The following is a 23,315-nucleotide window of genomic DNA, read 5'->3' as shown; positions in this document are numbered from 1 at the left end:
ATGCAGCCTGGAACAACTCATTATGCAGTCCATGCCCTGCCCCACACCATCATGATAGCAGCTCTGCCCCTGCTATAAGGCCCAGCCAGGCACATACCCATCATTCAGCAACAACCAAACACGGGTGTGCTATTAACAATGTCCCAGCTGAAGCTGGGACCAGAGGAGAATGTGGTGTAGTGTTTACCTCTCACACCTGCCAGATGCACTCAGTTGAATTGAAGCCCATATGCATTACATATTGTATGCACTTGTGCCGCTTGGTGAGTAAAACACAGTGATTCCAATAATATTTCATTCTGCCTGAAGTCATCTCAAAAGAAAACAGAACCTCCAAGAAATAACTGTGGATGAAGGAAGAGTGCTCAACAAAGAACGGACAGATGAGTACTTCTCTGTTGATTCAAATAATATAACACTATGCTTAATTTGTAAGGAAATTGCATCAGTTTTTTCACACAATTTGAAAAGATATTACAAGTAAAAGCATGCTACCAAATTCCATGCATATTAAGGAATGTTTTGTAAATACAAAATGGCAGAATTGAAAATGTCCATCATTTCAACAGTTTTTATTTTAAGTTACAACTCAAATGGACTGTATTATAAAAGCTAGCTGTGTAATAGCAAATCTGATTGAAAAAAAAAAAAATCATTTACTGATGGTGAGTTTATTAATCAATTTATGGAAATCATGGCAAATATCATTCGTCCTGTTTAAAATAAATATTTTTTCTAAAATCAGTTTGTCTCATCAGAGTATTAGCAGACAAACTGGATAAATAGGAAAATCTATCAAGAGAAATTTGGAGAGTAAAATTGATGTAATGTAAAGAGTTGCAATCAGATATTCAACTCAAAAATTTGATCATGTCTCTTCACCGGACTTCTTACTGCCTACTCTACACCAGACTAAGTCCTGTCTTACTTAAGAATAATGTTTCTTCACAATCATGTTCACATCATCAGTTTTTGATAGTATTTGCATTTGTGAGCAAGTATTTTCAAGGATGAAGTACAGGAAGAGTAAAATTTCATCAGAAATCTCTGATGAACACCTAGAGAGCTTGCTATGGATGTTAACCACAGCCATCAAACCAGACTGATGCATTAGAGTCACAAAAACAATGTCAAATATCTCACTAGTTTTGTGGTTTCATTGCTCTCTTTTTTTTTTTTTTTTTTTTTCATGTTCTAATAAAAATATTAACAGTTAAAATAAGTTACTTACATACTTCTGTTACTTATGTACATTAATTATATGACATATTTTACGAGAACTGCTCTGAAAGTAATCCCTCCTATTTTATTATGTTGATCCACAATGTCAGAGGCAGATGTTGATGGTATGGGTAGAGGTTGAACTATCCCACCAATATCCTGCTATTGATGTTGTTGCAACAGTTGGCAGCAGAGGGGCAGTCTGACAAAATGTCGTCTGACATGGAAGTGCATATGAAACAAAGATGTGTAATTGAATTCTGTCATGCAGAAAAAGTTGCACCAATTGACACTAGTTTATGAACATTTGTGGAGACCAAACAGAGGATGCAAGCACAGTGAGTGGTAAGTGGTGTGCTTCAGCAGTGGCAACAGGAACCGTGGGTCATGTCCACAGGTGTAGGTTTTGATAAGCACAGCATGCAGGCTCTTGCTCATTACTGGTGAAAATGCATAGCTAATGGTGGTTACTAAGCTGAAAAACACTGTTTTTTAGCTTAGAATTTGCTCTATCAAATGTTACTGTTTTCCTTGTATATATTGTAGTTTCCATGAAACTAAAACAGTGGAGTGGCCCACATATATTGCCCAAGACAATTCCTCTTCACTGCGTATGGCTCAGGCAAACCAAAAGATTGGACACTCCTGCTCTAGGCAATTCCTTCCATCTTGGAGTACTAGATGCTACTGACAGTTTCGGACACAGAAGTAGGTAGGTTGCAGGTGTCACTAAGTACTGCATGTCTTAGTCTCCTGTGTCCAGTGTTTAGTCGCTAATCCATTTTCACGTTAAGAAAATTCTTAGCTTCAATTGATTGATTTTTTATATTCTCCTGTAGAACTACAGAGTACATCCATTTCTATAGGTATTTTATTAGCAGGCATACCTGCATTGAAAAAATATCTTTTGAGACTTCTGCCCAGACTACCACTTTATGCAGATTGCCACTGTCCAGACTACTGGTAATCTGAGAAGATATTTATAATCCCAAGTGGTGAATGCCTGCTATGCTAATTACGCAACAGTATATTATGCATGATCCCTTCAGGCTGCTGCTGTAGAGACTAAATTTGATATTGTGTTGGTAACAGCCTCATGGAGAGGAGTGATCAGCAAGGAGTCTATTCATCATAGCTTAGAATCAAACTAGGAATAGTGTTTGCTATTAGGGTAAAAAGTACCCACAAACCAGCAGTGACAACAAAAGCTGACAGTATGAGCATTTCTGGCATGTGTGCACTGAGCTTTAGCTAAGGAGAAGAGATTTACAATTTTGTGCTGAATTTCCACATTCTGATTATACAGCATTCCTGCTTCCCCACTGGGGAAGGAACAGGAAGTTGAATCCAATTGTTTCCTAGTCTGGATCCACTCTAGATGGAGCAGTTCATCCAATCCAATTACGTGCAACTTTCTAAAACACTACAAAGCATTTCAGTTTATTTAGGAATAAAACCCTTTTATTACTTTCATAAGAGTTTTTCGTTCTTCTTTCCTCTCCCTTGAGTTAAATTTTATCCATTAAATAAACAGTTAAACAAACAAAAACAACAACAGAAGTGTAAGGAAAAAAGCATTTAGCAGTATTTGTTCAGGGAAATTGTTCTAGCTCTTACTGTTATGAGGTGCAATTACAATGTAAAAGTTTCTTTACACTAAAATTACTGCTTTGTTTGTAAGTACACAAAATAGACTTTAAAACTGTTGGATTTTATAGCTATTCATAAGATTTTAGTGCTGTTTTTACAAAATCAAGCACAAAAGAGTTGTTCTCACTACGTTTCTCCTTTTTTTCATTCTCCATAATTCCTAGAAAAATTCAAGGTCATACTGAGAATTAAATAAGAGAAATGGGCAGTAATATATATATTCCTATTTATTTGGAAAGTAGCTAAGCAATTTTTGCTTCAAAGGAATTTCTTAAAGTAATTGGGCAGTGCCTCATTAATAATTTTACTCATGTTACTGGCAAGATCGTCTACATTTAAATTAGAGACTATGTTAGTGAAATCTATCCCCTTTTGATTTGAAACTAATGCCAAATGCTTCACTTAATGCTATCCCATAGGAAATGAATCAGATGACTAGCAAATTCCAACACTGACAGTTCAAAAAGGTAAGAAGAGAAATATTTTAAAATTATATGGATTAAGAATGGGCTAACTAGAGAAAATATATGTTTTGTAGGTGAATAATCACTATCATTATTTTTCTATATAAATTTCCAATAAAATGGTTGTAGGCCACAATCTAGAATAACATTGAACAAAATAAATTCATTTAAAAATAAATATATTTCAAAAAGTCAGAGGATATCAAAGATATATCTACACAGCAGAATGAAATATCATCAGGAAACAGCAGCTCAAAACCTCAGGTGTGTCTGGATTCCTATATATTGTTCCAAAGCTAATTACCATGCTTCTCACTGAGCTTATCAAATTGGCCATAGGGTCAGTCTGCAAATGGTTGTTTAGCTTCTGATTTTAAAGCAGTTCATCTGATGGCAGCTTGGAAATCTCTGCAACATACTACATAACGAGGGATAAGTATGTCTGAGGAATAATTAGTTGCAGATAAGAGTGAGAACGAAGCAGCCACACAGCTGGATCTCAATTTCATTGTAGGGTTGGCCCAATTAAACTGCTTTAATACAACAAGTTCAAGATTATACAAGGTGTGACTAAAAAGCAGATATTATAAAGGTTATTGACTTTGAGAAGATGTATACATTGCTTTGAACAAGTGAACTAACATGATACAGTGCCTTGCAGAAGCCAAACAAAATCTTTGAACTTAAACACAGATGAATAATTGAAAAAGAATATTGTTTCATCTTCATAAAAGGTGGCAATTGATGAAGCTGGTATTACAGTTGTGCTCACAGTGTTTTAACAAAAAAAAAAAAAAAAGGAAAACAATGAGAAAGATAAAAAGAAGCCATAAAAGAGAAAATGCATTACAATTAAAAACAAACAAACAAAACAAATAAACAAACAACAAAACCTGTAACTTAATCTCTTTATTCTGTTTGAGTACTGCTTCCAGGTCTGGTGCCCCCAATACAGGAAAGATGTGGAGCTGTTGGAGAAGGTCCAGAGGAGGGTCATAAATATGATCAGAGGGCTGGAGCACCTTCCCTAAGAAGACAGGCTGAGGGAGCTGGGCTTGTTCAGCTTGAAGAAGAGAAGTCTGTGAGGAGAACCTCACTGCAGCCTTCCAGTATTTAAAGGGGATTATAAAAAGGAGGGAAATAAACTTTTTACTAAGGTAGATAGTGATAGGACAAGGGGGAATGGTTTTAAGCTCAGTGGGGGAGGGTTTAGGTTGGATGTCAGAAAGCAGTGAGGTTCTGGAACAGGCTGCCCAGACAGGCTGTGGATGCTGCACCTCTGGAGATGTTCAAGACCAGGTTGAATGAGACACTGGGCAACCTGGTCTAGAAATAGATCTGGAGGTTGATGGCCATCCCTGTGGCAGAGGGGCTGGCACTTGATGATGCTTGGGGTCCCTTCCAACCCAGGCCATTCTGTGATTCAGTAAAGAGGTGATTTCTTAGAAAGTAAATACTATATTTGAAAAGATGGTTGAGCAAGTGGAAAAAGGCTTACTATCTGAAGCCTAAGAAATTTGGGTGAAAATTTTCTCACACCTTTACAGGTAAGGGAAGTGGTTTGATTCTCCATGTTTGGTTTCTGGAAACTAATGACAAAGTCTTTTCCAGAAGGTATTCTTCAGTCAGTAATGAGATATTGGTCTCATCAAAAGAAAAAAGAGTTCTACCATGGTGACAAATGAAGGATCAAACTAAGTGAATTCATCACGTCTTCTGGCTTTAAAAAAAAAAAAAAAAAAAAAAAAAAAAAAAAAAATTCATAAAAAATAGTAAATAAATGAGCTAGTAGATTACATTATAATAGTTTATTTTCCTAATTCCAGTGCTTCAGTAAAATAATTATCATAAACTCGTAGGGACCACTGTGGTTCAAACAATACATGTTACCCAATACATTGCTGAACGCCAGACAAACATTCTTGGTTATTTGTGCCAACCATATGCAGTTCTGTGTTACTCAGTACCACCCACACAAACTGTAGGGTATTTGGAGGATAAGGGAGCAACAGAACTTACTGTGTGTATTCCCTTGGCTCACATAACATTTCAAACATCATGGGAAGATATTTGCTATAGCTGTTAGAAGTTCTTAAGTGAGTTTAGAGGCTCATCTTTGGGGAAATTATTGTGCAGACAGATATCTTCCAGCTGGTGAATGGCTTTCTCCCAAAAAGATAGTATGGGGAAAGGGAGTTTTCCTTTTGGGATGATGATGATTCCAGCTCTGCTCTGCTCTGCTAGCCTGCTAGGAGACTACAAAGACAGGGCTGCATAGTAAGAAATGGAGAAAAGCAAAGGCAGAAGAGACTGAATCCTAGTACTGAGAGGTCAGGAAAATTGCAGCTCCATTCAGGATGGCTAGCCAAAAGAACTTACAGCTGCTAGACAGCGCTGCAGGAGTGGTAGTCATGATCAATCAGCTAACCTGTTTTCCTCTCCTTTCCCTACAATACAATACAGGGATGTCTGTCCCTTAGCAGATCCTCACTCTTGACCCATGGTACTGCATGGAAGCTGAATCTGTCAGAACTGGGGTTAAGAGGATGAGGAATCAGAAAATTATAGGAAAAGAACTGCTGATCTAGCAAGTAAATTTATAGTGCAAAAGCTATTTAGAACACAGAAGTGAATGCCAAGTGCCATCATGTCATATATATATATATAAATGAAGAATGTCACAGGTTAGCTAACCAATCATCAGCCTGAGACCTGCATTACTCTGATATTTTGGAAAAGACTAGCGATGGGGCAATGGCATTTGACAATACTTGCAATATATTCATGAAGTTTAAAAAACAGTCTTGGTAATATAAAATACTCATATTTTAATTGTAAGCATAAGGCTAAGTTCAGTTAGAATCTGTTTATTAGCATAACATGTGATATGGGCATGTTGTACAGTTATGGAAGCCACTTAGTTTTCCTAGAATTACATGCATGACCTAGACAAAAGAATACAGAAGTCAATTAGTATCCTACAGATAGGGGACACCTCCCTCTCAACGAGGTTGCTCAAAGCCCCATCCAGCCTGGCCTGGAATGCTTCCATGGAGGGGGCTTCCACAGTCTTGCCAAGCATCTGGTTCCAGTGTTTCACCACTCTCACAGTAAAGAATTTCTTCCTAATATCTAGTCTAAATTCTTCCAGTTTAAAATCATTTTCCCTCATCCTGTCATTCCATGTCCTTATTAAAAGTCTCTCCCCAGCTTTCCTGTAGGCATGCCTACAGGTACTGGAAGGCTGCTATCATGTCCCCCCAGAGCCTTTTCCAGGCTGAAGAACCCCAATTCTCTCAGCCTCTTCCCATAGGCAAGGTACTCCAGCCTTCTGACCATTTTTGTGGCCCTTCTCTGGACCTTCTCTAACAGTTCCATTCCCTTCTTGTGCCAGGGCGCTAGAACTGGATGCAGTACTCCAGGTGGGGTCTCGTGAGAGCAGAGTAGAGGGGCAGAATCACCTCCCTCGACCTGCTGGCCACACTTCTCTTGATGCAAGTCAGGATATGGTTGGCCTTCTGGGCTGCAAGTGCACATTGCTGGCTCATGTTGAGTACTTCATCAACCACCACCCCCAAATCCTCCTGAGCTACTCTCTACCCAACCTATATTTCTTCTTGGGATTACCTCCACACAGGTGCAGAACCTTGCACTTGGCCTTGTTGTATTTCATGAGGTTGGCATGAACTGACCTCTCAAGCCTGTCCATGTCCATATGTATGATTGTATGGAAGTAGTGGGGACTACCCAGAATAGAAGGAATGGGAAGCAACAGTTAGTTTTGTAGATCAGTATAACTGGATTAATCAAATATGCAAAATAGCTGTGACAATAGTTCAGTATCTCCAAAGAAATAAAACTGTACTTCAACTCTTTGATGTGATCTGCATGCTGTTTGGTCCTCAATTACGACATAATTCCAACACTAAAACCTGTTGAGCCATAGTTTTGATACTGCACCCAGAAAAAGAAGTGTTTTGTCTTTACCTTGTCTTCATCATCATATTGTGGTCTCTCCCCTCTTCACACTAGGCCAATATTTATGAAGCCATGCAGTTACACAGCTCAAGTGATGGCCCTTCTGAAAAATAACTAAGTGTAATGTTGTGTTATCATAAAATATGTTGTAAGAGGGAGAATAAATAGTTGGGGACATAAAGGAGGTAGTAATGTGTATCTATTTCCAGTGAATATGCTGATTTACATGCATGTCAAACTACACCCTCAGAAACTAATTACAGGCAATAATTTTTCCTCTGTCTCTATGTAAAAACTCATCTTTTTCACTTTCTATTAGTACAGCTTTAGACATCATGGATTGCTTTACATTGCTTTACAAAGCATGCTTTTCATTTGTTTTTGCTAGTTTTTTTCAACTATTTAGATAAGAGTGAAAATTATAACAAACAGAAGACAGATGGCTCACTGAAAAGAACCATGGCTACTCCTGGGGCTCATCTGGCAGATTTCTGGACTCTAGAAACAATTTGTTGCTGGGAAGAAACAGTGTTTACTTTCAACTGAGTACTCACTTGTTATTTGATGTATGGCACCTGTTGCATTGCCATGGAAATTTTTAGAGCTGTGCAAAACACAATCCCTTATTTTTATCCACTGCTAGCAGAACAATTTGCATGTAAACACCTATCATAGATAGGATCTGCCCCTTAATTCTGTCTAGAAAGGGAAGATGAGAGTCATACATGGTCTCGTATTTATAACTGTACTAGTGTTTCGATTTAATTTGTTAGTTTTTCTCTTTTATCATCCATACAAATGTTGTCAACTTTACTTTCAGGATAAGTACAGGACATCTCACCTATTCCACCTTCCAGAGTTTAGTTACAGGACAAAAATGAAAATATTTTTTTTAATTGTTTTTTCCTGCAGTTAACTTCTTGCTCATAGAAATTTTCAATTCTGTCGCAATTTTTTTACTCACTTGAAATAGAGAAACAAAACTCTGCATCAAACTGTCTTTTTCACTGAACAACATGACTCTTTTTTTTTTTTTCAAATTCCAATCTCCCTTTCAATAGTTAAATAATTTTTTTGGGGGGAGGAGGGGGGTTGTTTCTTTGGTTTGTTGGTTTTGGGGTTTGGTCTTTTTTTTTTTATTATTTTTTTTATTTTTTTACACCCTCTTACAGAAGTTGAAAACAAGCACAAAGAATCTATGTGTTAAACCTCCAACATTGTCCTTCAGCAAAATTACATTTCTCACAGTGCCAAAATTGACACAAGATAAGGACCACTCTGATTGTTTGCTGTCTAGCACAGTATAAACTCTTACCCTGACTAGTGTCTAGGAATTACACTACTATGCAAAATATAATTAACATCATCATTAATGCACCGTTATGTCAACATACTTTTCTCTATTAGAGAATGTTTGCTTGTTTTGATTCATTTATTGAGCTTTATGTAAGTACAATTAAATATAATAGTTAACTAGGATACTGAAATCACTTGCTAGCTGTCTGTCATGAGACTTTAAGCATGAAGACGCTGAACTAGAAATACAAAATTAAATATTTTGATAACGTATAATAGCAATGTAAAAACTTCCTAAGAATGTTATTTTTTATTAGTTTGACCACTTTAATTCATGAGCTGCTTTATAGATTTCAGGAGGGTACTCTGCACCCTTCTTAATGAATTGAGTGGCAAATCACGCTCGTTGACAATATGCATGGTTTTCAGGGAAAATATATTTTCAGTGAGTAGCAGTATATTGTGTATTGCCTCTACTTATAGAATAGTTTACAGTCTCTCATCCAGCCGCTTGCAAGTAGGATGAGCAGTGAGATCAATCCAGGTTCATCAGGGTTTTAGTCGGTCAAATCTTGAAAATCTCTATCAATTGAGACCACGCTACTTCTCCAGGAATCTGTTCCAATGACTGAATGTCCTCAGAGCTTCTCATTCCTGTTTGGAGCCTATTCTGCATGAATTTATGTCCACTGTATTTCTTCCTCCCACTAGGTGATGCTGTAAAAGATTGTGACTCCATCTTTGTCTTCTCACAGACACTGATTTGTGAGACTAGCCAACCCTCCTTTAGATAAACAACACCAGCTCCCTTAGACTCCCATTAAATGGCAAGTGCTCCAGCATTAACTAGCTCAGTGATCCTCTGATAAACTTGCTCCACTTCAATATCTTTTCTTTACTGGGGGGACCCACTACTGGATACTGTGTGGTCTAGACAGTACTGACTAGAACGCAGTACAGCCCAGGACAGTGTTGACTTAGTTTCAAGGACTGACTACTGGCTTCTATTAAGTTTACTGTCCCCCAGCTCCCCACGGTCTCCAGCCTTTCCTACTGCAATGAGCTCTTCTTTCCAAAGTGCAGAGCTTGGAATTTGACCTTGTTGAATTTCAAAGGACTGGCCCAATCCTACAGGCTGTCTAAATGGCAACCTAGCATATTTATCAGTCCTCCTTCTTTTGGCATCATCTGCAAACTTGATGAAGGCACACACCCTCATCTATTCCCAGCCATTGACAAAGACACTAAGTGAGATGTGTCCCTCACAGAACCTTATAGTACTCCATTTGTCTGTTCCCTACCAGCTTCCCTACTCAGACTGTGAAATCCCAACTTGGTTATGAAACCACTATAGGAGACAGTGCTGAAATAAAAAAAAAAAATTAAATCCACTGCTCTCCTGTAATCTATAAATCCAGGCATTTTATCACAGAAAATAGTCAGGTTGGTCAGACCTGATCTACACGTGGTAAACCTCAGCTGACTGTTCCCAACTGTCAAACATTCTGCAGAATTTTATACAAAACAAACAACACCACCAAAAAGACACTCTTCCTATTAGCCACCCCTTTCATCTGGTGTAATGTTTGCCCTTCCAATGACCCTTGGGCCCTAACATTGGCAGTTTCAGCCTTCCTCAAGTGGATGGGGTATGGGGATGGGGAAGAAAGAGGGAGAACTGAGGAAAGTACAAGTCAGCAGCATCTTGAGTTTTTTGCTGGAAAGATAATGATGTTCATGAAGGGTTTCTTTCTCCCTAGTCTTAGGGTCCATTTGGAAATTTCCTTTCTATATTTTCCTGTACCAGCCTGCTTCCTTCTCACTCTTTTCTAACTATCTTGAAAACTGCACAGTAACCTCCTCCAACCCTCAGTGGAGTAGAGTTGTTATTTGTTGGACATTGGCTATTTAGTTTTGTTAGGCCAGCACAGTACCATATTTGCAGAGGTTAAGAATAAGGCAGAAATTACATTCATTGGGCTATCTAAACTGCATGAAGCAAATAGTAGAAGGGCAGGCAGTAACACAGACAGCCTTTAATAAAAAGCAACAATCTGGTCATCACATCAGGATGGAAAATTGGCTGTTGAAAGGAAAAGCACAAAAAACATGTCTCCATCAAAATTTTTTTAACTGAGGCATAGAGTTCACAAAATAGCCAGGACAAGTGAACATTTCAACTAAGAACAGGCAACTAACCATACAAAGAGACATAAAGTATTGTTGCATTAAGGATAAAATTTTATCATTCTCCAACATTCTATTAAAATTGAAATGGAAAACTTAAATTTTGAAAAGAAGGGTTTCTTCTCATGGTCATTTTTTTTAGAGATCCTCATTTAACCTCAAAAACTGATAATTATCCCTAAATCATAATATCTATGGAAAAGTGGAATCATGAAAATGAATAATTTTTACCTTCTAAATTTAATATTCTAATCATTCTGTTTTGCAACATAAATGCACTTTTATGTATTTATGCTTTTATCATCTTTTCTTCTGTTTAAGCCTTTTAATGGTAGAAAACTTTTAGGTCCCTCTTCTGATCTTTCAAATCTGTACTGTGTCTTAGTGACTAAAGTTAGCAGACTGCATGATATCCATCTTGTAATGCACTGTCATTACATTTCAGTAGCCTTTGTAATACAGTTCTTGTTGTCTTTACAAAAAAAAAAAACAAAACGTGGCAGCAACAAAAAACAACCACCTGCCACTTGATATTGATCTATTGTCTTCACTGGTTTAACTGCAAAGGCTTCTCCCTTCCTTTTCAGGGGCTCTTGCCAAACACTGACCCCTCAGTACGCTTAAAACAATTTCAGATTGCATTAACACTAAACTTATCTGAATGTGCTCCAGTTTTCAAGCAAACTCTTTTGATAACAATAGCACAGGTATTTCATTGCTTCTGAAGCATTAATATCATCAATTAAGCATTCAAACTACCAGGCATTTGCATGATTTAAACTTATCTTCACAGATAAGGGTTTTTTTTTATTTTTTCTCCCCATTTTCTTGAGAAAAGTCAATGATTAAAGCAAATTGTACTGTCCTTGACCTATATAATGCAGTACAAAGATTCATTGGAAGCTCAAGAATTTTTTATCAGATGAATTCATTAAAAAAAAATATCTGGAGTTAACTGCAAGGAAGAAAATATCCCTTTGTTGTGATATCACACAAATATGATTATTTTGCTTTGGCATTTTCTAAGTTGAAAATTATAATTTAGAGCATTATTGCTACTCTGTTGATATGTAGTCTAGACATTGTGCAGTGTAATGATTATTATGTCAAATGATATAATTAATTCCATAAACCATAGATTTTTTAACCTCCTAACTCCAAGTGTACATTAAAATAAATTCAAATTATTTGTAATCTTAGGCTAAAAGACATGAATTAATTCCTTAATGGAACTACAATAAGTTGCAATGGATATTCAAACAATTTTAGTCTTTAATGCTTTGTTTAGTGATTCTCATCATTTTTGCACTGCCAGGAATTTTCCAGGCACATTCTCATCTGAACAGCATGGTTTAACTCAAGAATTTCCAAGTATTTTAGATCACAAATGAGAATAGCGACGGTTGGACGTCGTTTCCAACCTTGCGATTTTATGATTCTGTAATTCTATGATAACAGAATTCTGATTTTACACTGAAGGCAAAAAACTGTACTTTGACTTGCAACTGTGTTGTGGACTTTGACACAGGACAGAATCTTTCATCTCTAGCTGCCACTGTTATCCTTTTCTGTAACTGGGACAAAAACATTTTTCACTCTCTTCTACTTTCTCCTTCTTACAAGATACATATTTATACTATCAGCTTTTTTGGAAACTGCCTTTAGTCTTACTGGTATTTGTCCAAAGCATCAGGAATATAACTCGTAATACACATTAAGTAAAAATAATGCACATAGAAGTTCTCTATCAAATCTAATCTAAGGAGTATATCTAGGTGACAACATCATCCCTTTATTTTAGGAAATGCATAACATAGCCTTCATTAGCAAAGTAATGGTTATTAAAATATTTGCTAAAAGATCTATCCTTCACTCTATAGAATAGAATGGACAAGGAAGTGAGATGCTAACAGAGCAAAGACTGCACTAAACATTTTTATTCTGAAGTGGTATCCAAGTCCAGAAAGAGGTACTGAAGCTTTCTAGGGAGTGCTGGAGAAGGCTACTCACCTGGGAATAGAACAAAATAAGGGAGTGCACTCAATCAATTTTCTTGAAATAATAGAAAATGCTTAGTATGGGTGTCTACTCCTCCAGGATTTATTTTTTTCTCATAGGAGTATGCCTTTACCCATTCATCATCACTTTTCCTGTATTTTTCCCTGACAGCAGCTGCACAAATCCAGTTTTGAGAGGATTCATTGAATTTGCTTTATGGGCCTTAGAAGGCCTTTGAATCAAGGCCTTTTCCTTCTCTTTTTTTAAATTCTTAATGTATTTTGGCTATTGATAACAAATTGACTCTGCTGTTCATCTCAAATATTTGATGCAACTTCAGTGCTATCCACAAATAACTGTGAAGGAGAGTCTTGGGGGCCATGGGCCACAGCTTAACCCTTCATTAAGTTGCTGCCTGGTAGTTTTTTACATCAACTTTCATTTGCAGTATCAAATAGCTGGAATACGTTTATCAGATAGCTTTTTACTCATGTCCTGATGGCATGTCCTAGTGGTGCAGACTTGGAAAAGGAAGGGTCTGAGGAGATATGGAACTATGTTACCTGCAGGAAATGATACACCAAGGAAATCCATCACTTCTGCCATCATTTAAGTTTCTTGATTTTAGAGAAGGAGAAATGATCATATATATGGTAAAGGTAATGTAAGTATATTTCTATAAATACTAGTCATTATAGGGATTTGAAGACAGGTCCCAAATCTTGAATCTATAAAAGAGGCATATTTTGCTTTTTGTGATAAGCTACATATTCACAACTGCTTGCATCCCAACTGCTTACAGGAACTCAGGCACCTGCAAATTAGATGTTTCACTATGGCATATTGCCACATAAAACAAGCATTCAATGTCACAGCACAGTTTTTCAGGATACTATTTTCCATGCTTAGGAGCATTTGATACCATTACATTCCTTTCCCTTAGTTATTCACATAAAAGAATGCATATTATTTAACTAACAGCATGAACATCTTTTTTAGTTTGATTATTATAATTACCCTCCACTAGTACTTATTGGTATCTGCAGTAATTTCTACTAAAAACTACCCCTTTTGTTATTCTCACAGATGTCTTTTTTTGTGAATGCTGATAGACAAATGTAGCTTGAATTAGAAGAGATCATTCCAATCGCTTGATACTGACACAGACTACAATTTGTCCTCTACAGAGGTTTCACACAGTTCTAATGAGAATTACAGTTGGATCCTAACAGGATTTTCTCTTAATGTTGATGTATTAAACTTCTTTTCCAAGAAACTTAGTAAATGTACAGAGGAGTCTGATTGTAATAAGTGACACTACAGCACCACTGTACATTAGCAAACATGTTCTTGATTCTATGTAGAAAAAAAGGACACATTCATTCTTATGGGGATTTTATTTGAGCTCACATGTACTGGTTACTGCAACTAGCTTTAGGATTTGCTTTGTCATTGTTTGGTTGCATGACAATGGTAAAAACAACAACTTGAACATATTTTATATACTGTTCAAATCCCTGTGTGAGAATCCAATAATAATTGCTTCCTAAATTATGCCTCCATTCAGTAACACCATCTCTGGATCCCTTCAGTTAGAAGCTGAAATGTGGCACACTGAAGACAATCTCAGATATGTAATTAAAGCACAGTCAGGATTTTGCTTGAGCAATTCAATCATTTTTCCATGAAAACATTATCAGGAAGAATTAAATCTTAGAATTGAAATCTTCTGACTAATGTTTGCACACTTCCTTGCACTGAAGAGGTCATGTTAATACATGTGAAAGCAAAATGCATGTTTATACAGCAATAGGTTCACATCAACTATGCTCAGATCTAGCACTGTTCACCATTTAGTGAATTATCTTAGAAAATGTGTTAGCAAAAAATGCATGCTCTTGAACACAAGAAGTGTTAAGAGCTCATAAGATCAAGTTCATAACTAATGTTCAAGAACTAATATTAATTTGCTGTGAGAATACATTTAAAACTGTTTTCATGGAGTTCATTTAGGCACATGTTTGCATCCAGAATAAACTGAGGTAGCCACTGTTTAACTGTTCTCTGAGTGAAATTTCATGGTAGCCCAATGTTAGAATTTTCCTTCCTTGTATTTCTGATAGATGTGTGTGTTTCACAACAGTGTCCATGATATAGCTATGGAAACTAAATGAAGAAGGCATCGAAGAAAGTGATCAGCATAGGGTTGATACAACAGCAGAAACTATGTTTGGATAGGTAATTTCTTCTCACATTAGATAATATTCTTGATAGAAGACAGCAGAAAGAGGAAGTAATGTGTCTACATGTCTAAAAACAACATTTATTTAATTATCATAACAGAAGAGTTTAAGTTATTCATTTAGAAAATAGTTTCATTACAAGTTCTCACATCACTTATATACATTCACATTTTCTTTTTTTTTTTTTAGCTTCCCCATCCACCATTACATGTCAGCAGAGTATTCTACAAACACTTCTTAACCACACATGTGGGCGCTTATCCAATCAGAGCCGTGAGCCATTCCTTCTTCTTCTAGAGGTGTCCTTGGTTCTCATGCTGTTTATCTGGCTCCACAGCTGCTACTCTGAACAGTTTTTTCTTGTATTCCCACAATGGTGTTCTTGCAGCTGGATTTTAAGCACAAATAAAAGATACAAGGTGGTTATCATCAATCTCCGCTATTAGAGCAGTCAACCTCTTCAGTGGTTTGGAATGCTGCTCACGGATTGTGAGTTATTTGTACTCTTTCATATAAAAACATATTTAGAATATTTAGAAGGTATATCTGAGACTATCCAAATTGAAGGCTGTCTTTTTAGACAGATGAGAAATTCTTGCTAATATCTTAAATTGTAGGAATGCATCTGGCTTGAGTCTAATTTGAGTCTCTGACTTAGAGGTCCCATTATTCCTTGTTAATACATGTTCTAAACTTATTTACCAAACAGTGTTCTACTTTGTCCTTTAAGAGGCACTATATCCATAGAGCTTCTCAATTAACTGCATCCTCACATTCAGTAAGTTTGGAGAATTTTTCATTTCAGGTGATTTCAGTTGTTACACAGAAACTTGTTAAATTAGGTGAGAGAATTTCTTTCAGCTGCACTCAAAATGAACTGACAGCTGAGACAGATCAAACCTCAAACCAAAGCTGAAATATTTAATCAATCATAAAGTAGATTTATGTGAATCTGGGAGAAAGTAGAAGTGACTACATTCTACAATGTGTTTGTGTGTTTTTATAACACCCTTCAACCAATGATCCTAGAGAACCTCCTGACAACTTTCAGGGAGCTTTTAGAATATAAAAGAAGCAGTGGAGTCAAAGAAAAAAAATCCTTTTCTTTCCGCTCAATGCAGATTTCCTAGAATGTGGTACTTGTTATTTTCTAACCCAGACACATCAGAGATACAGATAATGAATTATTTAGTAGAAAAGAAAATAATTTTTAACTGGAACTAGGCAAAATCTTCAGAAAGGAGTAATCTTCTCAGAATATATGTCACAGATCAACAGTTAGCAAAATAAAATTAATGTCAGTGTCACTGGTGAAAGAATAACAATAGAATTTCCTAAGGAGATGTTAATAACAAATGCGATCCCATCAGTCTACATCCAGTTTTAAGATTGGATTTATATATCCAAAATCCACTTATTATTTGAAGCAGCAGAGTAGTCTGCCCACTTCCCAGGACAATTTGTTCTTATGCAAGTAAGTATCTTATTAAACCCTTCATTTCATAGTTTGGTAATTCCTGGTGTCTGTCTGTCACACACCACCCAGCATCCTTAGGGATACCTTTTCTGGTAGGGTAAGAACACTGGTCACAAACCAGACTTAGGAGGAAAAGCACAGAAGCTTCTTTTATATTCCTGGAAGAACATGTAAGTTTAGATGTGTCAGGGCTACTGCTAATTTCATTTGACATGGTAGTGATTATTTCCCCTTCATGCAATTATTTTCCTGTTACAAAATTTATTCAGAAGTCATTTAGTCAGTTCTTATTGGAGAAGAACTTGAAAGACACAGGTTAGCTGGGGGATGACTTGAGTTTGCCATTAATTACTGTCCAGTCCTGACTTATTTAGTTATTACTTTTTGGAGAGACAAAGATTAACAGGGCAGCCCAGACACTTGTACCTGGATAATATTGTAGACTATTGTGCAAAAACTCAGAAACTGTATTTTGTATTATCAGAAGAAAATTAAGTATAATGAATTCCAAGCGGATGGAGTTATTTGACTTGTTCCTTATGTTATCAATGAAGGTTACAAAAACTCAGAAAAAGTAGTTTGGTTGATTTTATGGAGACATTCACATTTTCTCTACAGCTAATGAAGTAAAAAAGAAAAAAGATAGAAAAAAAGCTGCCTAAATTAATCTGAGTGTCCTCTCCAGAACTTGTGAAGCATTAACCTCTTTCCTCTTCCATACTCCTGGAACAGTGTGTATTACCACAATGCTGTGTGCCATCGTGTCATCACATGATCTATTCATCCAAAATACCAAAAGCGAATATATAATTTATTTTCAGCTTTCTGTAGGAAAGAGTGAAAATATGCTCCATGCCATTCTACAGTGTTATTTATCCTACTTGTTGAAGCAATCATTTATTCCAACACTAGAATCATCCCATATGCATCAGTTATCTTAACCAGCTGGAAGCCTATCTCTCCAATGAGAGGTCATGCCTGTGGGCTCATGGATGGAGGAGGAAGCTGAGAAACTGGAAAGGAAGTGAGAAAACTGTGATGCCTCATGTGGAAGTGTGTACGTCCAATGCTGCTTCAGTGTACTCTTCTAGCCAAGTCCCTGCACCTCTGAGTGCTTTAACTTCTCATTAAGCAATGTGACCTGGGTCCTGCTGTGTGAGAAGGGATGGTTCACTACTGAAATTCAGCCTGGACTGTCTGCATCAGAAAGAGCCAAGTTCAAGGCTGGAAGCTGGAAAACCAGCACAAGGGCCTGGACAAGAATTCTGGACAGATATGAATCTGGAAAGATGGGCATCGTGTTTGAGGGACCCACAGCTGTGTTTGTGTGTTAGTGAACCGAGACGAGGTTGTGGGAAGGGCACTTTGTGTGGATCCATGCAGCCAGATGCATTTTTTGTGCACATGTGTGAATCTGCATTTGACAGTTTAAAAACACTCCTGAGTCTTCAAGTCAACCAGATTTGGCTTCCTTTAACTTCTCCTTTGGGCAGTGACTCCACTAATACCACAGTTTCCTTGCTTGTATCTCAATTGCCTGCTCACTGTTAAGAACATGAGCAGTTCACCACTGTATAGTTACACCACTACAAGTGCTTATTGTATATATATTACACTGTCATATATCTCCATTCCCACATGTACTTGAGAAAATTACACCTTCATTGTATTAGGTCACCAATTTCAAGCTCATTGATGCTGTTACACCAAGGGGAAAATTGTTTGGAACAGTGCTTGGCTGTGAAGAATCAGTTCCTTAAATTACTGAAAGATTTAATTTGCTCGTCTTTATAATATTAGCTCTGGCTCTCTATGGAGTGCAGTATCTCTCCTCTCACTGAGGAGAGATGCAGAAAAAGATGCATGATCTGAATATACACTTTCATCAGATCATTGTGTAGCAGTCTGGAAACCCATCTGAATTGTTAATTGTCTTTTTTTTTATGTGCTGGGCATGTCATGCATTAAATATCTGGCACAGTGTAACTAACAGATGTGGCTTTTAGGTTGCCCACTCCTTCATTATTTGACTAAGATTAGTTAGAATTATTAATAGGGTTTTTTTAATGCCTATGTATTTTTAGCAGAGAACAAAAAAATATTTCTTTCAACTGAATGCACTTTAATTCTGGATTTATACACTAGTTGTGAAAAAGGTCAGCTTCACTCTGCCTATACAAAGGAATATCTCCTGAATTTTCAATGTATCTATATGGGAACTCCAATTTCTATTAGGTCTACATGAGAAATAATACATTCCTACAAATCAGGATGAGACATGCAAACAAACCTTTTTTTCCTACTATTTTAAAATCTCTCAGAAAACATTACTTTTCTACATATATAGATCTGGAATCTCACCAAATAATGGAATATAGATTCTGCTTTGTAGGAAGACTATTTACTGAAACAGGTAACTACTGTTTTGCACCTTGGTCAGCACTGGAAAATTACAGAGTGTATTTTGTCACATTGATATCCGAACGTAAGGCTTCTGTCTAAGAAGAGAAGATGCAATCACAATGCTTCCTCAAGCAAGACAGAGAGCACTGCAGGATGGTAGAGAGAAGGAAGGAGTTGCTGCTGTGTGCTATAACCCATTTTTCCCCATCTGAAAAGCAGCCAGCCTGTCACTCCTCTGCTGTGTTGTCCAGCATCATGGCCAGCACTAAAATGAGGTGCGGTGGCTGAGCCTGCTGCGAGTGCCAGGGTGCTCCCCTAGCAACTGAGGAACCAGAATAAAAACGTTTTTGAATCTTCTCCTGCCATGAAAAAAATTATGTTTACCTGTCTCTCTGAAGTATGTGATGCTGATCTCACTAATGTTTGCAGGGTGCTTTGATATCCCCCCAAAAGCTGGTTTAATTGAGCTATAAAGTATAATCATTATCATCACCATCATCATTATTTGCCTAAGATGAAGACCTAGTGTTAAATGTGTGTAAATAGGAAATATTAGTCCTGTTCTTTATGGATAAAATGTTGAACTATATATAGTGTCACCTTCATTTCGCCTTTCTAACTGCAAATATTAGTGGCTAGGCAGAGAGATGAATTTTTTTAGCATATGTGCACAGTGCCACCCACTGTTCTACAGAAATTTCTCTCTGCTTTGTGCTGTAACTCTTATGCTGCAGTTGTCAGGCATTTCTGTGCTCTTTTCTTTATTTGCTGTACCATAGGTATATATCACAAAATGGTAATTTACTTCCAATAAGTTTTCACCTTTCTTGAGCTATCAGATTAGAGCTTGATAGCATCTATGACATTAATAAGTGTTGCAGCTATTGTATCCATACAGAAATCCACAAATGAGTTGCAGACAGCTTATGGAAAAGACATTTCAAATGGTAGCAGCTGCTTATATTCCAAATATATAAAGTCTGTTTAATTTCCCCTTTTTCTTACTGAAAGCCCAAGACCTTCCTTCAGTCTGCAGAGGAATGTGGAATGATGCAGGATGTTTCAGGTTTGTGAGAAATAATCAGTTCTATTAGGTATATTCCAAAAATTTTGAAAGGTAACAGGATCTTCTATAACCTTGAATCTATGCTTTAAAGTGATAGTGCAATTTTACATATATACTCTTTTTACCTCCTTGTACACCAAACAAGAGCTATTCGGTGTTCAGCATGTAGACATCTATCACATTTTCTCTTTTTATTACTGCATGAAACCAAAAAACTTCTATTCTGTGGAGAGAAACCTGACATATGTTTATGAACAAATGAATTACTATGTTAAAGAGAACTGTTGCTTGGCATCCTTTTCATGTTCTTTGGACACTATCAGAAAAGTCTACCCATTTAAACTTGCCAAACAGTGATTTATTCTGCATCAAGTCTTCTTCCAGATTAAGTTTGGTAAAAACAGCAAATTACATGATTAAAGGAAAATGAAAATGTTCTCCCACAACCTTGCACCCATGCAATTAGCTAAAGGTTGTCTAGGCAAACATTTCAGTTTTCTTACAATTTGTCTTTCTCACTCTCATCTCTACGTAGGGAAATGACTCAGTTAAGGGTGAATCTTCTAAACTGGAGACAAAGAACAAGTAGAAATTTTAGAAGGCAATAGATTATTGGATAATTAATTTCTATTTCCAAAAATATCCCTAGCTCCGAAATTGTGGGGTACCTCAAATTAAATGAGTAAGTCTAACAAGACCCTAGCATACTGTGATTTTACAAAAACTATTGTTATATGCTGTGAACAGAATGCATATAAGAAGATTTAATTTAAAAAATCTCAGATACTCTATGTATTCTAGTGTGAGAATTTTGTGTGAGAATTTTACCCAAAGCGTTCCACAACTGCTAAGAATTAAAATTCTCTAATGAAATTTCTGTAGTAGAAAATCTGAGAGGACTGAGGCTAAGGTAGGTGTGCATAAATCCTATTAGTCTGAGAATTTTTAATCTCATCAGCAACATAGTCACATCAACAAGAAGAATGAGGAATTCTCAAGGTTTTACAAACAAATAACTGGGAAGACAAGAGTTTGTCTTGAGAGTCCTGAGAATAAAGACGGATAGATATAAGATAGGGCAGCACTTTTCATTTGAAAGCACAGGCAGTGAAAATGAGGGAAATCAACTAATTTATTCTTGGAGATGTTCACTATTAAGGAAAAAATCTCAAGGAAATGGAACATATGAAGTTCCCTGAAGTCTTCCCAATATGTATCATTAATTCTGTAAGAAACATCACGTCTATTGGACTAACAGTGCTTTAATAAAACATTTCATTGTCAGTGAATGGTTTGAATAACAGTAAGCTTGATTATGACTACCAGAATCTTTATTTGATTAGGTACAAAAACGTTTTTCTTGCATCTGCAATATGGAATGTCTCAAAATAGGTGCCTGCAGCAATTTGTAAAATATTGTCTAGTGTCAAAACCAATTAATGAACTGGCAATATAAGCTTGTAAAAACAATTACCTATTACAGGAAACAACGTCACTATAGTACGAGTGCATGACCAGAACAACATTAGATGCCATGCTGTGACATGCTGAGAAAGGTCTAAAAAGCTGCAAAAGTAAGAGGTAGACTATGTGGGACTTGCTCACACATAATTATGAGGCATCACACCAGGAGGCAATTCTAAGACTACATTTTTAGACACTGTAAATGGAGCAGCTAGGCTCAGAAGACAGCAAAGACAAGTGATACAATTTCCCACAAGTTCTAAAGGAAATCAATTCACTGCTGTGTGTAACCATGCTCTTAAAACTGTCTCAATATCAAGCACAGAAAGTGGTAAACGTGATGACAATTTTTAAGAAAGGTTTGTGGGAAATCCAGAGAAGTAAATCTAAAATTATACAAAATTAATTCTTAGAAAGTATAATGAACAGTATAATTCAATAGTTGATATGTGGATAGAAATATATCAAGGAAGAATCAACATAGCTTTGTAAGGAGAAGCCATACCTCACAAATAAATCAGACAAATTCTATTTAATATAATCTGTTGGATCCCCAGAAAACATTCAATATGTTTATTCACAAAAGCCAGTTACAGACAAAAAGCTGCCTTGAAGTAAGATTGAAAGTCCTCATATGAATAAAGATCAAACAAAATCAAACAAAAATAAGAATTACTTGTTTTCTCAGGTTTAGACTACTTAACACTTGGAAAACTGAAAAAATAGTTAAGTAACACTGTTATCTTATGTCACCAGGTTTTTCATGTCATAAATGGAACGGCCCAGTGGGTCGGGCTGGGGAAATAAAGGAAGGTTCTCACAGTAGTAAGCAACACAATAGCACATGAAAGTATAGATAAAATACACTAATGCAAACAGAAAAAAAAAAAAAAATCAACAATAAAGCAACAGTCTTACCTTTAAAATTACATTGTAGGGTTCTGAATTAGTTCTGAATAGGTTCTGAATTACCATCTAAAAAAAAGATCTTGGTATTTTAGCAGCATTTATGAAAATATGAGCTCAGTAAAGATCAAAACCGATACGGAAAATTAAAAAGTGTAAAAACTGAAATAAAATAAAGTAGATCATTAAAAATCCAAGATGAATCCAAATCCCAATTTTCAGATGGGATGCATAGTGTCTGGTATGAGGCTATGTTTTGCCTTTCAGAGAAAAATAATGTTGACAACACACTGATGCTTCAGTTGTTGCTGAGCAATGGCTGCACAGAACCAAGGACATTTCAACTCACTTGCTCTGCCAGTGAGAGAGATGGAGTGAAGATAAGAACGAGGACAGCTGACCCACACTGGCCTAAGGGAAATTCCATGCCATATGACATCATGTGAAAAAAAATCTTCAAAAACTGTGAGGAGTTGGCTGGGGGGGCAGCTGCTGCTCGGGAACTGACTGGGCATTGGGTGCTGTGGCAGGTGGAGAGCAATTACATTGTACATCACTAGTTCTGTAACTATATACTATATTATTTTCATTACTAGTATTATTTTCTTTTCTCTTCCTTTTCTGTCTTAGTAAATAATGTTTTATCTCAGTCCATGAGTTCTACCTTTTTTTTTTCTTTCTGATTCTCTCTCCCATTCCACTGGGAGATGGGGAGTGAGCAAACAGCTGCTTTCAGGATTAAACTACAACAGTTCACAATGTGGAATCCTCTGCTGCTTGTGGCCCTCCCAGTTCTACAATTCTAAATGGATAGTGCAGAATTAGAGAAAATTGAAAAGGATGATGGAGAGTGGAGAAAGAGATTCAGCTTTTCATGCACATGATTTAATCCTAACTAATTTCTTAATGTTCCCTACAAAGGTCTATGTCTTAACCTGTAACAGCACCCCAATTACCTATAA

General features: G+C 36.6%; 1 long non-coding RNA gene across 2 annotated transcripts; it reads left to right on the top strand.

The window, feature by feature from the left end:
- Nucleotides 1–48: 48 nt before the first annotated feature.
- LOC149918690 (uncharacterized) lies at nucleotides 49–22,894 on the top strand. Of its 2 annotated transcripts, none has more exons than XR_016465641.1 (3): nucleotides 49–263; nucleotides 3,291–3,338; nucleotides 22,621–22,894. It is a non-coding gene; the product is annotated as an uncharacterized LOC149918690 (long non-coding RNA). The 2 variants fall into 2 exon arrangements; XR_016465642.1 differs by lacking the exon at nucleotides 22,621–22,894 and adding an exon at nucleotides 15,227–15,450.
- Nucleotides 22,895–23,315: the final 421 nt, after the last annotated feature.

The sequence above is a fragment of the Phasianus colchicus genome, chromosome 3 (genome assembly GCF_987193195.1).
Source record: "Phasianus colchicus chromosome 3, bPhaCol1.hap1.1, whole genome shotgun sequence".
Classification (NCBI taxonomy): domain Eukaryota; kingdom Metazoa; phylum Chordata; class Aves; order Galliformes; family Phasianidae; genus Phasianus; species Phasianus colchicus.
This window is presented reverse-complemented; position numbering and strand designations above follow the sequence as displayed.